The sequence below is a fragment of the Coregonus lavaretus genome (genome assembly GCF_964263955.1).
Source record: "Coregonus lavaretus genome assembly, chromosome: 35".
Taxonomy (NCBI): domain Eukaryota; kingdom Metazoa; phylum Chordata; class Actinopteri; order Salmoniformes; family Salmonidae; genus Coregonus; species Coregonus lavaretus.
The window spans coordinates 7763760-7781131 of record NC_140022.1 but is presented as its reverse complement, the minus strand read 5'-3'; the positions used below and the strand labels follow the sequence as shown (position 1 = coordinate 7781131).

At 44.1% G+C, this 17372-nt stretch overlaps 1 pseudogene across 1 annotated transcript; it reads left to right on the top strand.

Moving 5' to 3' along the window:
• Positions 1-972: 972 nt before the first annotated feature.
• Positions 973-11094, top strand: LOC311109897 (histone deacetylase 4-like; annotated as a pseudogene). Its single transcript has 13 exons — positions 973-1193; positions 2623-2818; positions 3042-3175; positions 3442-3591; positions 4183-4290; positions 4453-4596; positions 4741-4860; positions 4949-5046; positions 5773-5891; positions 6170-6303; positions 6455-6539; positions 7216-7348; positions 7449-11094. The product of its transcript is annotated as a histone deacetylase 4-like (transcript).
• Positions 11095-17372: the final 6278 nt, after the last annotated feature.

The following is a 17372-nucleotide window of genomic DNA, read 5'->3' as shown; positions in this document are numbered from 1 at the left end:
CCCTTACCCTAACTTTAAACCTAATTCTACTTTAACCCTAAACCCCCTAGAAAAAGCATTTGACCTTGTGGGGACCAGAAAATGTCCCCAGTTGGTCACATTTTTGTTGGTTTACTATTCTGTGGGGACTTCTGGTCCCCACAAGTATTGTTAAACACGTCCACACACACACAATTAGACCAGAGTCAAATACATTGCTGTGTTTTCAATTTCAGCTGAGTATCTGGAAGACTTTTTGCAGTGCAGATATTTTGTAGTGCACTTGTGTTGGATGACTTAGATAATTGTACACAATATTAATATGGGTCAAAGCAAGGTAGCACACTAGACATTTCCAAATAGGCATACTAATGGGACCGACACTGATGACTGCTTAAAATACAAATAATTATTTCTGGCCCCATTGTATACACACAGGAACACTGCCAAGGCATGTTCCCCTGTACAGAGTGGGATGACTGATTCATTTCCCTGCACACACACTATCCCCCCTCTCTTTCTTTCTTTCACTTAACAAGCTTCATTTCATTTTCATTTTCACAAGTGCTCTCAGAGGTTTCCCGTTACCCATTCACAGGGTATGAGACCTACACACTGAGTCACTGGAGACAGAGAGGATTGGGGGCCAATCCTTGTACCACAACAGAAGAATGTGACCCTGATCATTGTCTCTATTGACCCCTATTCCCGCTCACAGCCGTGATTCCAAAGTGATCTAGTTTCCCATTCATGGACAGTGCGTGTGGATAGGAGATGTGGCGCTCAGTGTGCTGCTTTGTGTCCAGCTTCTAGCAGCTTTCACTGACTTTTAAAGTCTTAAGGACACACACACCTCAGTGTTAAAATGTCGACCACCGTGTCTTAGTAAAGCTACATGTTTCACTATAGAACTCCTGTACTACAACTATTGTAACAACTGCAATAACTACTGCGTACTACTGTACTGCATATCATCAATGAATAGACAATGGATTGACCCATACCCTCTCCTCAGATGATGGGCAAGCCCAGTGAGCCCACGGGGGGGCGGCAGCACCAGAGTCACCCGGAGGAGACCGAGGAAGAGCTAAGGAGCACCAGGCCCTCTCTCCCCAGGACGGAGGCCTTCCGTGTGGGATCACTATCAACAAGAGCCCCCAGACCCCCAAGAGAACCAGGAGGAGGACATGCATCAGGAACTACTGTTCAGACAGGTAGGAGGGAGTAGTGAGTGAGAGAGAGAGCGAGCGGGATCGAGCTACCACTGGTCAATACGATGTGCTTGTGACGTCATCCTACGTCATACTTCAGGGTCATGTCCCGGGCAAGGACTGTACAAGGTGTCGAAAGCGTTCCACAGGGATGCTGGCCCATGTTGACGCCAATGCTTCACACAGTTTGTGTCAAGTTGGCTGGATGTCCTTTGGGTGGTGGACCATTCTTGATACACACAGGAAACTGTTGAGCGTTGAAAAACCAGCAGTGTTGCAGTTCTTGACACACTCAAACCTGTGTGCCTGGCACCTACTACCATACCCCCACTACCATACCCCGTTCAAAGGCACTTAAATATTTTGTCTTGCCCATTCACCCTCTGAATGGCACACATACACAATCCATGTCCTAATTGTCTCAAAGCGTAAAAATCCTTGTTTAACCTGTCTTCTCCCATTTATCTACACTGATTTGAAGTGGATTTAACAGGTGACATCAATAACGGATCACACCTTTCACCTGGTCATTCTCTGTCATAGAAAGAGCAGGCGTTCTTAATGTTTTGTATAGTCAGTGTACTTCACCTGTTAGGAGTTGTAGTTGGTGTATAGTTCTCATGAAGCGGTGGTCACTGTTCGGCTTCTTCTTTGCCCACAAATATGTTGAAAACCGCCAGATGTTAAGTAAATTCACTCGCAAACAAGTATACATTTTAATATATATCTAAATTGACTGCGTTTCATGACTTAGATGATGCAAATTTTAGGCTCATTCTCAGCATACAAACGAGGAATCAGAAGTAAAATTGACACGACACTTTCATATTCGTATTGACTTCATGGCACACACACACACACACACACACACACACACACGATTATCTCGTTTAGCAGTAATTGTGTTTATTGAATGATCCACTTGGGCAATAATATGCTATTTCCTGTCCCAGGATGCTATGCTACTGACAGAGAGTCCTTCCTTAATGAGAGGAAACCATGCATCTTTCAAATCCACCCTCTCTCCTGCAGATAGATGTCATTCGTTTCGGTTCAGCTCACATAGCTTGACTGCCACCGTGTGGCCAAATGTAGTAAACGCATTGCAAAGAGCAGGTAATGCCTTCAATGTCACAATGGACATGTTGAAAGCTTTCATGCAATTTCTTTCTCTCTCTCTCCTCCCCACCTCTTCCCCCCTCCCCTCCTCCCTCCTGCCCTCCTCTTCTCCCTCCTGCCCTCCTCTTCTCCTCTTCCCCTCCTCTTCCCACCTTCCCCTCCTCTTCTCCTCTTCCCCTCCTCTTCCCCCCTCCCCTCCTCTTCTCCTCTTCCCCCCTCTCCCCTCCTCCCCTCCTCTCCCCTCCTCTTCCCCTCCTCTTCCCCCCTCCCCTCCCCCTCCTCTCCCCTCCCCTCCTCTTTCCTCTCTGAGCAGCAGGCCATGTTGTTGGAGCAGCAGAGAATCCACCAGCTGAGAAACTATCAGGCTTCCATGGAGGCAGCCGGTCTGTCAATCAACTTCCCAGGTCACCGCCCCCTCTCCAGGGCCCAATCGTCTCCGGCCTCTGCTTCCTCCTTCCACCTCTCCGTGCCGCCCCCTGAGCCTCCCACCAAACCTCGCTTCACCACTGGTTAGCAGTAGTGCTCTTCTCTTTCATATCTTTCTCTTGGTCTGTCGTTCCTTTATCACTCCTTCTTTTGCTCTGTCAGTTTGTTGTTTCCACGTGTGTGTGTGTGTGTGTGTGTGTGTGTGTGTGTGTGTGTGTGTGTGTGTGTGTGTGTGTGTGTGTGTGTGTGTTTGTGCGTCAGTGGTAATGTGTGTTTGTGTGTTAATGTCCTGGTTTTGTCCTGCAGGGTTGGTGTATGACTCTCTGATGCAGAAGCACCAGTGTATGTGTGGGAACACACACACCCATCCGGAGCACGCCGGCCGCATCCAGAGCATCTGGTCCAGACTGCAGGAGACAGGACTGAGGGGACAGTGTGAGGTACATTCTAAAGGCTTCTCCTTCAACCATCCTTCTTTGCTATTCTCTGTTGTAGTTGGTTTTTTACATTATTTATAGTCTTCAAACAAGGGTGAATTGAATGCATTTATGTTGCTAGGAGTTACCAACTGATGCATAAAATGACATCATTGCTTAACCTTTCCATGTACTTTGTCATTTTTGATTCACTTAAACATAGAGAAAAGAAAGGAAATTAATAGAATGGAAATGCTACATGTCTCGTGTGTGTGTGTGTGTGTGTGTAGTGTATCCGTGGTAGGAAGGCCACTCTGGAGGAGCTCCAGACAGTCCACTCTGAAGCCCACGCCCTGCTGTATGGAACCAACCCCCTCCGACAGAAACTAGACTGTTCAGTCACGCCCATGTTGGTCAGATTACCATGTGGAGGAGTGGGGGTGAGTCTTCCTCTTATTCCCAACTTCTTCTTCTTCCTCTACCTCTTCTTCCTCTTCCTCTTCATCCTCCTCTGCCTCCTCTTCCTCTTCCTCCTCTTCCTCTTATTCCTCTTCCTCTTCATCCTCCTCTTCCTCCTCCTCGTCGTCCTCCTCCTCTCTTACCCCTACTCTTCTTTCCCTCTTGCTCCTCCTCCTCTATGGTCAAATCATTAAAGGGATATTTTGGGATGTTGTCAATGAACCCATTTATCTATTTCCCCAGAGTCCGATGAACTCGTGGATACAATAGGTATGTCTCTGTGTCCAGTGTGAAGGAAGTTAGAGGTAGTTTCACCAGCTAGTGCTAACTGGCCTTAGCACAATAACTGGACATCTATGGTAACAGCTAGCATGCTAGCTTATGGTAACATGCAAGCTGTTACCACAGACATCCAGTCATTGTGCTAACGCTAGTTAGCAACTTCTTTCAAACTGCACACAGACATAAAAATGGTATCCACGAGTTCGTCTGACTCTGGGGAAGTAGATAAAGAGCTTGACTGCCAACATCCCGAAGTATCCCTTTAACTGTGATGATGATGATGATTGCAGGTGGACAGTGACACCATCTGGAACGAGGTCCACTCCTCTACTGCAGTTCGTCTGGCTGTAGGTTCTGTGGTGGAGCTGGTGTTCAAAGTGGCCACTGGTGAACTGAAGGTGCGTCCTCTCTACCCTTCTCTTCTCCTTTTCATCCCTCTACTCCTCCATTAAGGTTAGGTCGCTCTACACTTTTTTCCTCTTATTCACAAAGGATGCACTCAATCACTCCCCCTCATGGATGGAGTTGTGGGTAATGTAGTTGTTGCGTCTGGTTCCCAGAACGGCTTTGCTGTAGTTCGACCCCCTGGACACCATGCAGAAGAGAGCACTCCCATGGGGTTCTGCTACTTTAACTCAGTAGCCATCGCAGCCCGACTGCTCCAACAGAGACTCAACGTCTGCAAGATCCTCATAGTAGACTGGGTGAGTTTATGCTGGTCCTTCACCTGGCCTTTTAAAGAGAAAGTGGGTTTTGTAAATGGCTGTAGAATTACCATGGGATGTAAGATGACAAAATGGGACAATGGGACAATAGTCATCTGATTGGCCATGTGTGCTGTCCATCAGGATGTTCACCATGGCAACGGGACCCAGCAGGCGTTCTACGACGACCCCAACGTGCTGTACCTGTCTCTCCATCGCTACGACGACGGAAACTTCTTCCCTGGCAGCGGAGCACCCGACGAGGTAATGACGACAAATATCATGGAAACATGGTGTGTGTGTGTGTGTGTGTGTGTTCTCATGGCTATTACTCCCATCCCTTCTCTGTCAGGTGGGCAGTGGTCAAGGAGTAGGCTTTAATGTTAACATGGCCTTCACCGGGGGGCTGGAGCCCCCTATGGGAGATGCAGAGTACCTGGCAGCCTTCAGGTAACACACAACATACCCTTCTCATGCCTCTGACACATTTACATTTACATTTTAGTCATTTAGCAGACGCTCTTATCCAGAGCGACTTACAGGAGCAATTAGGGTTAAGTGCCTTGCTCAAGGGCACATCGACAGATTTTTCACCTAGTCGGCTCGGGGATTAGAACCAGCGACCTTTCGGTTACTGGCACTACGCTCTTAACCACTAAGCTACCTGCCGCCCACACACACTTACCCCATCAGACATGCCACCAGGGGTCTTTTCACAGTCCCCAAATCCTGAACAAATTCAGGAAAGCTTACGGTATTATATAGAGCCATTATTGCATGGAACTCCGTTCCATTTCATATTGCTCAAATGAACAGCAAAGCTGGTTTCAAAAAACTGATAAAGCAACATCTCACGGCACAACGCCTCTCACCTATTTGACCTAGATAGTTTGTGTGTATGTATTGATATGTAGGCTACGTGTGCAAGTTTAAAATTTATGTAGTTCTGTCCTTGAGCTGTTGTCTAATGTTCTGTATTGTGTCATGTTTCATGTTCTGTGTGGACCCCAGGAGCTTTCACAACAGCTAATGGGGATCCTAATAAAATACCAAATACCAAAAAACACACATGAACTGAAGTTGATAAACTCTCTCTTTCTCTCTCCCTCTCCCTCTCCCTCTCTCCCTCTCCCTCTCCCTCTCTCTCTCTCTCTCTCTCTCTCTCCCTCTCCCTAGGTCTGTGGTGATGCCCATAGCTAATGAGTTTGCTCCTGACGTGGTGCTGGTGTCCTCAGGCTTCGACGCCGTCGAGGGCCACCCTCCTCCCCTAGGCGGTTACACCCTCACCTCCAAATGTACGTATATGTGTAAAGTAGCACTGGTGCAATGATATCTGGATCTTTATTTTGGATCCCCATTAGCTGACGCCGCCATGACAACAGCTAGTCTTCCTGAGGTCCAGACACACAACATGACAGACAAAAGATGATACACTACTTTAAGTGGGTGTCCACATACTAGTGTATGTCATGTACTGTATTCTTTGCAGCTGTGGTATATTGATGATCCCTCTCTGTCCCTCCCCACCTCCCTTCACACACACACATACTCGCACACACACCCTCCCCTGCAGGTTTTGGGTACCTGACGCGTCAGCTGATGACCCTGGCGGAGGGTCGCTTGGTGCTGGCATTGGAGGGAGGTCACGACCTCATGGCCATCTGCGACGCCTCCGAGGCCTGCGTCTCCGCTCTGCTGGGTAACCAGGTGAGGACAGGAGGGAAGGAGGAAGCAGGAATTAGGAAGGGTAATGATCAGACTAGATCATGTATAGTGGTCTGGTGAAGAACTGAAAAGGAGAAAGAATGGATGCATGGTGAAGGTGGAATAGTTGACAGTGTGTATGTCTTGTCCACAGCTGGATCCTCTCCCTCAGGCGCTTCTGGAGCAGAGGCCCAACCAGAATGCTGTGTGCTCCATAGAGAAGGTTATAGAAACACACAGTAAGTACCAAGAACAGTTTCCTGTCTGAGATTGAAGAGGCAGGAAATTCTCCCTCAATTTAGCTTACTCCTGTTTTAAAGGTTGAGTAAGTTAGATTTTTTTGTCTGCAAATGTACCCACATTTCATTAGATGTACTGTAAATGGTTTATGATTAATGAATTCCATAATTTAATTATTTTGTTAGATACTTCTCCTTATTAGCTGAAATCGTATTTTTTCAAAGCCATTTTAGCTATTGCGCTAGCTGTTCAGGCCAAACCAAGCATTGGATCATGGGAATTTGTTGCGCTATGCAGACGTTATCTCTTTTCTGAGGCACATGTTGCTAGGCAACCCCCCTGGACTTGGCCGGGCAGGCCTGCCCCTTCCTGGGCCTCGGCTATAGCCAATGTGAGAAACGTTTGTGCAATGAAACTAAATAAATACTACACTCTGACCCACAAAACGTATTTGCTAGATTCATGATAGTGTTGTTGGACAAAGCAAGGAAAGTGAACTTCAAAACGAGATGTAGTTTTATTGGGATTTGCAGCTGTTGTTGGTAGGTAATGAATCTGCTAGCTTCTGAAATAACTTACTAATCCTTTAACATTGTTCTCTCTCTATCCTCCCTCTCTCTTTCTCTCTCGCTCTCCCTCTCCTCTCCATCTCTCTCTCTCTCCCTTTCTCTCCAGGTAAGTACTGGCGCTCCATGCAGCGTGGCTCCCCCAAGCTGGGTCTGTCTGTGCTGGAGGCTCAGAGAGGAGACTCCGAGGAGGCTGAGACCGTCAGCGCCATGGCCTCTCTCTCCGTTGCCAACAAACAGAGGTAGGTCATCATAGGTACTACCAACCAGTTCTGCCACCTTCCAGTATGGAGATCCACCTGTTTTACTGACGTACCTTCCTCTCTTCTTGTTCCCCTTCAGCAGGTCAGAGGAGGAACCCATGGAGGAGGAAGCGCCATTGTAGGGAGGGAAGCGTAAGGGCGTCGCACCGTGACTGTCGGCCTCTGCTGCAGCTCGGAAGACTTCCTTCTGGAGAGTCTCGACTGTCCCTTTTCATTTAGACCCCTCCCCGCGCGCCACGCCTATCACCTTGATTGGCAGCTCCACTGCCAATGAGGGAGAGGGGTGGGCTCAGCCTCAGAATAGGGAGTCAATGGGGATACGATATGAAGAACTGAAGTGACAAAGCGCTGCAGCCAGGCAGCTCACCGTGGGCAGCTCACCGTGACTCTAAAGATATGTTTGTTTCTGCCAGTCTGACTGAGGCAGCCCCAGAAGGCACCCTAGCTCCGAGGCAGGGCGTGGGTACTCAGTGGAGGTGGAAAATGGCGCGTTGTAGCGGAAGAGTCTTACTCCTGCAGGGAAAGATCTGCCCTGTGGCCAAATATGGAGACAGAGTACAGGACAGGTCCGGCTGTGACACACCTTGGACATTTATTTTCTCTCCTGCTTTTGTCCCCCTAAATGGAGGACTTGGTACTGATGGAGTTGAAGATGTGGGTTTACTGATGAGAGATGGCGGCCAAAAAAGCCCCTAGGAGAATTGTCGGGCTGTCATTGGCTGAGGACACAGTAGACTTGACTGTGGTTGGCCGTTGAGCAAGCAGCCTTTGCCGTTATTGGATGATGAGGCTATTGGATCATTGCCTTATTGGTCCAGCTGGTAGTTCTGTGATGGAGGGTCCACCATTGAGAGAGTGCCTTTGTGAAGCTCTGATGGATTTCAGGATTGTGTCAGAAATTGATTGCCTTAAATTATGTTCCTGACCAGGGGGGAGAGAGAAATACTTTTTCCTGTTTGAAAGAGGACAGGATGGCGTAAAAAATTATCTTTCAGCATGTTTACCAGGATTGTGATGTAGACAACGTTTGTCTCTCACAGCCTCTTTTAAGAGTTATTATACTTTTCGATTTATATATTTTTCTGTAAAAAGGCTTCAAAAAGGTAGTTGCCAGCAAACATTTGAGACTTTCAACTTCCAGTTGATTCGTAAAGCACTGTTGAAGGTTAGCATTTAGCCTTATGTAGCTTCCCTTTATCACATAACGAATCGCTAACGAAAAAAAGCATGTCTCACCAGAAAGACCTGTCGGTTGCAAGGTTAGAAGGTTATCCAAAAAGAAGTAGTCAAGCAAAAAAAAGCCAAAGCATGAGTTTGCATCCAGCTCTTTCATACCACTAGTAACAGCAGGCATACACAGTATCGCTTCTGGCTTTCTCAAACAAGGCTTTTGATACCAAGTACACTGTTCGAGAGGTAACGGAATCAAACATTTGATATCTGAACCTTTTGTTAAATAATTATTGAATTCCAATTTATGGTTTGCCAGGTGGCAACTACCTTAGTTAATAGTTACTATAAACAGCTTGTCATGTATATTGAATTGAACATATTGTAAAGCCAAGTGTTAATTTGCCATATTTGACACTATCATTTCCACATCAAGCTAGTCGATTGACTATACCATCATCAACTTTTTCTTAATCAATGATCTCAAATGTGTGACACTTCTATTTTTGGCATGTATGAAATTCTCAAATTTTTAACATACTTTTTATATTTGCGTATTTGTCATTTTGCGTTGAGTTCTCTCTCTGTTACTCTGTACAGTTGATGTGCCACTTGCTCAAGAGGATTTTTACACTTTCTTAGTGTCCTCATCATGCATTGGGATGGAGTTCAGCCTTTCTACTTTATACCATATTCCAGCAATTGTCTATTTACTTACATAATGATCCTGTTTATAGAAGAGTTCTATATGGAAAACCTAGAAATATATTATATACGTAGCCTACATGAGAGCTATGACGTTGTGAAAGAGAATAGCTATGGCAAAGATGGTATTACCCCAGTAAGTAACTTTAAAAAGCTTGTGTGGGGGGGGGGTTGAGGTTGATGACTGCACTGTTTTAAGCTGGGCTGGTTGGAGAAGGCCCTACACTCAGCAGCACTGTATTTGTTAATGGTTACTTTTCCACACATCACTCTGAACACAAAAAGGGGAACACACTGATTTGTTTTTGTACTGTATCGTTTCCTGGCTGCACTGTAGCTAGCTAGACTCTCAAGAAAAGCATGGGGCATTTTAAAGACGCTTAACTTTCGCATTTTACTTAATTGGGACCAACCAAAATGAGATACCAATGTTACTTTTGACACGATAATACATGCATACGCTGTCGTTGATTGATAGCATGGTTACTGCTGTGCTGCCATGGTTACTGTACATTACCATACCTCAACTTCAGAAAATGTTGTGACATCACTTCTTCCTGTTGTAGCTACATTAGCCGGGTTGTCAAGAAACCAGAGTCATGACATTAGCTGGTAGGCATGGTCTCAGTGTAGATCAATGTATTCTCATCCCTAGTAAAGAACTCAGTTTAGTTTGCAATAAGCTAGAGAGCAGTTTTGGGTTGATTTTAATGTTCTTACACACATTTTGGTAGTATCATGTTTCCTTTTGATTGAGGATTTAGTAAACTTTCTATTTATTTTTGCTTTGCATTGTTTGCTTTCTGATACACCATTCCTATTATTAACTGTTTAAGAGCCCCAGGGTTTGGTATGGTCGTTAAAAAAAAACAATTATTTAATGTTTTTTTTTTTTTTTTCTTTCACGGCCTCTAATTCTCTGCATGGTTTGTCTGTCTGCATGCCCGTCTGTCTGTACGTCTGTGTAACACTGTATTTGCACAGTAGAAGAAGAAAACTGGAGGACTAAACCCAGCGTGAATGTCTCTTCTTCTTTGGTGTACTAAGAATACAAAGGACTTAACTTGTCAAAATGAATTCCACATTAGATTTACATTTTTTTTTAAATGCTCAGTTTTTGTAGGTAAATTACCCAGCACTTAAAAAAGCAAATGGACAGTAGACTTGACTGTGTTCAGAGTAAGAGGAATATGTGTTAGCTAGGCTAACCTCCGAGTGTATTTATGCTGACTTCACGTGCTCATAGGAAATGGGGAAACTGGGAAGTGGGACAATTAAGTCCGACAAGATTGTGTTCAAGTGCTTTTGAAGTTGAAACAATTCTTCAACCAATACGATTTTAGCTAGCTTATCAAGCTAAGGTTGCTAATAATAAAGTTAGCTAGTTTGCTTAACATTGAATATATGGTCAAACTAGCTACATTCTCCATATTGAGGTCGTAGTTGTCAAAAACAGATTTGTCGTCATCTTTTGGTTGGAAAGGTCAGTGATGAAACATCACAACTCAGGCGACAACATTTTCTCAGAGATTCCCACTTATAATTCCGTCTTGGGAGGGTCGCTCAAGTTTTTTCCGATAACTCCGATAGCACATGAACGCGGCATTACACCCATCTATACTGCTTTTCTCTCGCTAAGAATGTTTCTAGAGTGTTGGGGATAGTCACACAAAGTAGAGAATGGATAAAACATCAGACCTTTAAAAAACTGACTATATGTGGTTGATTGGGAAGGGCATTTTCTGCAGACGTTTATCCACTTAAGCCAGTTGTATTTAAAACCACTGTGGTTAAAAAGAGCTATTCTCAGTTTACATATGTAAATAAAAAAGTTATTTTTGTTTTCTTTCCATTGTTACAAATGATATCTTTTGTTGGGACCTATATGCTTTTGACATTTTGTCTCAGACATAAACTCTAAAATATATTTCTGAAAAATGAAACCGTCTTGTGTGTTAATTGTGATGCTGTATTTATGAAGCCAAAAATGTATAGTCACCAGACCTACACTACCGGTCATGCAAGGGTTTTTCTTTATTTTTACTATTTTCTACATTGTAGAATAATAGTGAAGACATCAAAACTATGAAATAACACATATGGAATCATGTAGTAATCAAAAAAGTGTTAAACAAATCAAAATAGATTTTAGATTTTAGATTCTTCAAAGTAGCCACCCTTTGCCTTGATGACAGCTTTGCACACTCTTGGCATGCTCTCAACCAGCTTCACATGGAATGCTTTTCCAACAGTCTTGAAGGAGTTCCCACATATGCTGAGCACTTGTTGGCTGCTTTTCCTTCACTCTGCAGTCAGACTCATCCCAAACCATCTCAATTTGGTTGAGGTCGGGGGATTGTGGAGGCCAGGTCATCTGATGCAGCACTCCATCACTCTCCTTTTTGGGTCAAATAGCCCTTACACAGCCTGGAGGTGTGTTGGGTCATTGTCCTGTTGAAAAACAAAATGATAGTCCCACTAAGCCTAAACCAGATGGGATGGCGTATCGCAGCAGAATGCTGTGGTAGCCATGCTGGTTAAGTGTGCCTTGAATTCTAAATATATCACAGACAGTGTCACCAGCAAAGCACCCCCACACCATAACACCACCTCCATGCTTTACGGTGGGAAATACACATGCAGAGATAATCCGTTCACCCACACTGCGTCTCACAAAGACATGGCGGTTGTCTCCAATTTGGACTCCAGACCAAAGGACAAATTTCCACCGGTCGAATGTCCATTGTTCATGTTTCTTGGCCCAAGCAAGTCTTCTTCTTATTGGTGTCCTTTAGTAGTGTTTTCTTTGCAGCAATTTTACCATGAAGGCCTGATTCACGCAGTCTCCTCTGAACAGTTGATGTTGAGATGTGTCTGTTACTTGAACTGTGAAGCATTTATTTGGGCTGCAATTTCTGAGGTTGGTAACTCTAGTGAACTTATCCTCTGCAGCAGAGGTAACTCTGGGTCTTCCATTCCTGTGGCGGTCATCATGAGAGCCAGTTTCATCATAGAGCTTGATGGTTTTTGCGACTGCTCTTGAAGAAACTTTCAAAGTTCTTGAAATGTTTCGTAATGACTGACCTTCATGTCTTAAAGTAATGATGGACTGTCGTTTCTCTTTGCTTATTTGAGCTGTTCTTGCCATAATATGGACATGGTCTTTTACCAAATAGGGCTATCTTCTGTATACCCCCCCTACCTTGTCACAACACAACTGATTGGCTCAAACGCATTAAGAAGGAAAGAAATTTCTCAAATTCTCTTTACATTTAAATTTTTGCCATTTAGCAGACGCTCTTATCCAGAGCGACTTACAGTTAGCACATACATTATTTTATCGAACCCACAACCCTGGCGTTGCAAACGCCATGCTCTACCAACTGAGCTACATCCCCTGCTGGCCATTCCCTCCCCTACCCTGGACGACGCTGGGCCAATTGTGCGCCGCCCCATGGGTCTCCCGGTCGCGGCCGGCTACGACAGCCTGGATTCGAACCAGGATCTCTAGTGGCACAGCTAGCACTGGGATGCAGTGCCTGAGACCACTGCGCCACTCAGGAGTTACGAAGGCACACCTGTTAATTGAAATGTATTCCAGGTGACTACCTCATGAAACTGGTTGAGAGAATGCCAAGAGTGTGCAAAGCTGCCATCAAGGCAAAGGGTGGTAATTTGAAGAATATATTTTGATTTGTTTAACACTTTTTTGGTTACTACATGATTCCATATGTGTTATTTCATAGTTTTGATGTCTTCACTATTATTCTACAATGTAGAAAATAGTTTAAAAAAATTAAGAAAAACCCTTGAATGAGTAGGTGTTCTAAAATTGTTGACCGGTAGTGTATGTCAAGTCAATATGTTCATGAGTATCAAAGGCCCTGTCCAGAAAGCCTAACCCCTACCGTCCTAGGCACTTGTGTAGATCTGGGCCAGTATTCATAAAACTTTTGAGTAGGCGTACTGATCTAAGATCAGTTTGGCCTTCTCAATAATTAATGAATAAGATCACATGGACAGAGGAGACCTGATCCTAGATCAGCACCCCTACTCTGAGACGCTTGATCCGTATGACCACTGAAGCTATTAGAGCGAGACCGAGAGAGTCAGACAGAGAGACAGGGAGAGAGAGAGACGGAGAGAGAGACATGGAGAGAGACCGAGAGAGTCAGGGAGAGAGACAGGGAGAGAGTCAGGGAGAGACAGGGAGAGAGTCAGAGACAGGGAGAGAGTCAGAGAGAGACAGGGAGAGAGTCAGGGAGAGAGACAGGGAGAGAGAGAGTCAGGGAGAGAGACAGGGAGAGAGACAGGGAGAGACAGACAGAGAGTCAGAGACAGGGAGAGAGTCAGAGAGAGACAGGGAGAGAGTCAGGGAGAGAGACAGGGAGAGAGAGAGTCAGGGAGAGAGACAGGGAGAGAGTCAGGGAGAGACAGACAGAGAGTCAGAGACAGGGAGAGAGTCAGAGAGAGACAGGGAGAGAGACTGTCTTTGTTGCCTCTCTCAGGATAAACCATGTAACTGCAGGGTGGTCGTAACAGACGCGTGACTCACTGTAGTGTAACTTCCCCTGTAGTTCCGCTAGATGTCAGCAGAGAAACACTACTGAGGAAGAGAACAATATGAGAAAATGAACCCATTTATCTATTTCCCCAGAGTCAGATGAACTCGTGGATACAATAGGTATGTCTCTGTGTCCAGTGTGAAGGAAGTTAGAGGTAGTTTCACCAGCTAATGCTAACTGGCCTTAGCACAATAACTGGACGTCTATGGTAACAGCTAGCATGCTAGCTTATGGTAACATGCAAGCTGTTACCACAGACGTCCAGTCATTGTGCTAACGCTAGTTAGCAACTTCTTTCAAACTGCACACAGACATAAAAATGGTATCCACGAGTTCGTCTGACTCTGGGGAAGTAGATAAAGAGCTTGACTGCCAACATCCCGAAGTATCCCTTTAACTGTGATGATGATGATGATTGCAGGTGGACAGTGACACCATCTGGAACGAGGTCCACTCCTCTACTGCAGTTCGTCTGGCTGTAGGTTCTGTGGTGGAGCTGGTGTTCAAAGTGGCCACTGGTGAACTGAAGGTGCGTCCTCTCTACCCTCCTCTTCTCCTTTTCATCCCTCTACTCCTCCATTAAGGTTAGGTCGCTCTACACTTTTTTCCTCTTATTCCCAAAGGATGCACTCAATCACTCCCCCTCATGGATGGAGTTGTGTTTCAACTCAGTTATTTTTTACAAAATGATTCAAAGCCATACATTACCAGGTGTATTTCAACAGTATCGCCATAGTAACTACAACCAGTTAACACAATCAATGTTATGAGGAAAATAATACAATCTAGTTGTTATGAATCTAGTCTCTTTCTCCTAATGTGAAACACTAACAAACTACTGGTGTTTAGTTCTCAACACTGAACTGTGAAATGGTAAGTTACTATCCTGATTAAACAAGACTTAACGCTACGCAGGCTAACCAGGCTAGTTAATAACTAATATGTAAGGGAAATGTTAGGACAGCGCAGGTAGATACTGAACACCTAAAAGGCCTATAGCCGCTTCAAAAACATGTGCATAGGTAACGCTAGAAGATGGAGGCCAATGCTCTATAATAATTGAGCATGTACTGTCGGCTAGCAGCAGGCTGGAAGCTTCTAAATCAGCATGATGCATAATTACATTGAGACAGAGAAGAGGGACGCCCACACATCCTTGTACATGCATTTCAATGTACTACCCTACCCCACTCAGCCTGTTCATAGCAACCAGGAGAGCCCATGATAATTATATTGAATAATGTATGTGTGTTAGCACTGTGCATTTCCGCCCTCCAGGCTAATAGTCTAGATGGACAGTTTGAAGTGTATATTATGTGTGTTCTCTCACCTACTCTGTCACAACACATTTACATTTTAGTCATTTAGCAGAGGTTCTTATCCAGAGTGACGTAGTTAGTGCGTTAATGTTTAAAATAGCTAGGTGAGACAACACATCACAATCGTATCAAGTGCTTTTTCCCTCAAAGTATTTATCAGCAAAGTCAGTGCAAGTAGGAAAAGAGAAGTGGCTTTTTTCTTTATTTAAGATACTCACCAGTGAAAAGCAGATGGAAGCGTTCATTAGGATTCTGAAAGGAACTCTTTATTAGCCGTATATACTCCGGCTCATGGCTGTATCCCAAGTGAGGCAGTAAGCAATGGTAATAGGCTGGTTTTTGCAGAGAGATTAACAGGTGCTGTAGTGGCAACAACATTTTGTGGCAACCGGAATCTGGCAACGAGACTAACATGAGATTTGGATTGGGGATAGGATCGGTGTTTCATCTAGTCGGCAGACTACATAAACATGGGCACAAGCCCCGGGGCCCCCGACCTTCAGGTGGACCCCAACCCCCCAAAATTATTATTACGAAGAGAGAAAAGATACGAAGAGAAAATTCTGCGGTTTAAAAGCTAATTTCCTGCAATTCTACACAGCATATTATTCTCTCTGCTCTCATGGTAAAATTAGTAGAATTGCAGGAAAATAGCTTTAAAACAGCCTCATGACTAAATGAATAGAATAGCATTATAAAACTGCACATTCTTCTCTCTGCCCTTGGCAGAATGTGTTGAACTGCAGGAAGTCAGCTGTGCCCCGGGGCCCCAAATGTGATAGTCTGTCCCTTTTTATAGCAGTAGTAGTTCCGGTGCTTAAGTTTTTCGTCACTGGTTATTTGGACAAATAACTATTTCGCAGGTGTTGGCATCTATTGAATTTCGGAAAGGGGAGGGGACATTCGGTCTATAGACTTGCCCGTAACTTGCAAAGAGAGAGGGTAGAGCGCCTTGCTCCGATCCTCATTCTCATCCAAGTTTACCAATTAGGCAAGACTTTATTTCTGGGTTAACCAAGATGATCTGGTGCTAGATTGAGATTGTGTGATTAAGTGATAGTAATAGTAATATTAGACATAATAAATAGACACCCCCTTTTTTTGTATTATTATTTTGGGGTAATATCTTTAGACATGTGGCTCATTCACATGGTACTGTAAAGCTGACTAGTATTTTAGGATATGAGATGGTTATGTGGTTATTACTGAGTAATGCCTTGTCATGCACTGTTAGGCCAACTAAGAGATATGAGGTCTTAGGGGTCTTAGTACTCAATGTCAAGCCAGCTAAGAGATCTGAGGTTTTAGGGGACGTCCCTAGTTACCACAGCCACAAAGTTATAAACCCTGCCTATTTCTTCAATTTCTCTTATTAAAATGTTATTTTGAACCTAACATTAACCACACTGCTAACCTTATGCCTAACCCTAACCTTAAACGAATATCGTAAAAATTCATGAAAACCAAAATTTGTTTTGGGGTCTTTAATTTGTAGCAAATATTGACTTTGCGGCTATGGTAACTAGTGGAAACTGGTCTTAGGGGTGTTAGATGTTTGACCATCAGTAGAAGGAGACCTAGTGATGATACAGGCAGCATGTCTGATGTACCCTGTATGTCTTTTGATTTCAGGTGAGCAAAGATGTCCTTAAGTGCACAAAAGTGAACGTATAAACAAGGAAGGGTATCAGGGAAATAAGTGATGCTCATGTTAAAGTTATAGATATAGAGAAATATACCTACAGATGTAGAATCTTAATTTGAGACCGTTTGCTACAGCAGGAAAATAATCCTGCAGCAACTGGAAATTTGAATTATTATATGGATTATAATTCATGGAATTTGTATGTAGGGGTTGATACATTTTTTGTTAGGGCAACTTTAAAGTGGAACTGAAAACCTTAGAAGCCTTTTAAAATCTTGAATACACTACAAGTTTGCCTTTCCTGCTGTGCAGGGAAATTCTCAGCAACAAAAGAGTGATCCAATTAAGATCCAACAGCTGTACTGTGTTGTATACTAACTGAGTGCCTAGCTAGCCAACTAGCTAGATGGTATGTCATAGTGTGATATGAAATTAACCATCTGTAACCTAGAATATGAGTGGAAATGTATCAGTATTTCACTATGTTTATTAATGTGAGAGAAGTGTTTTGTACAAGTTTATATCCTTTAAGAGAAGGAGAATGTACATATTTGTGATAGAGATGATTGACCATCAGTAGGAGACCTAGTGATGATAGA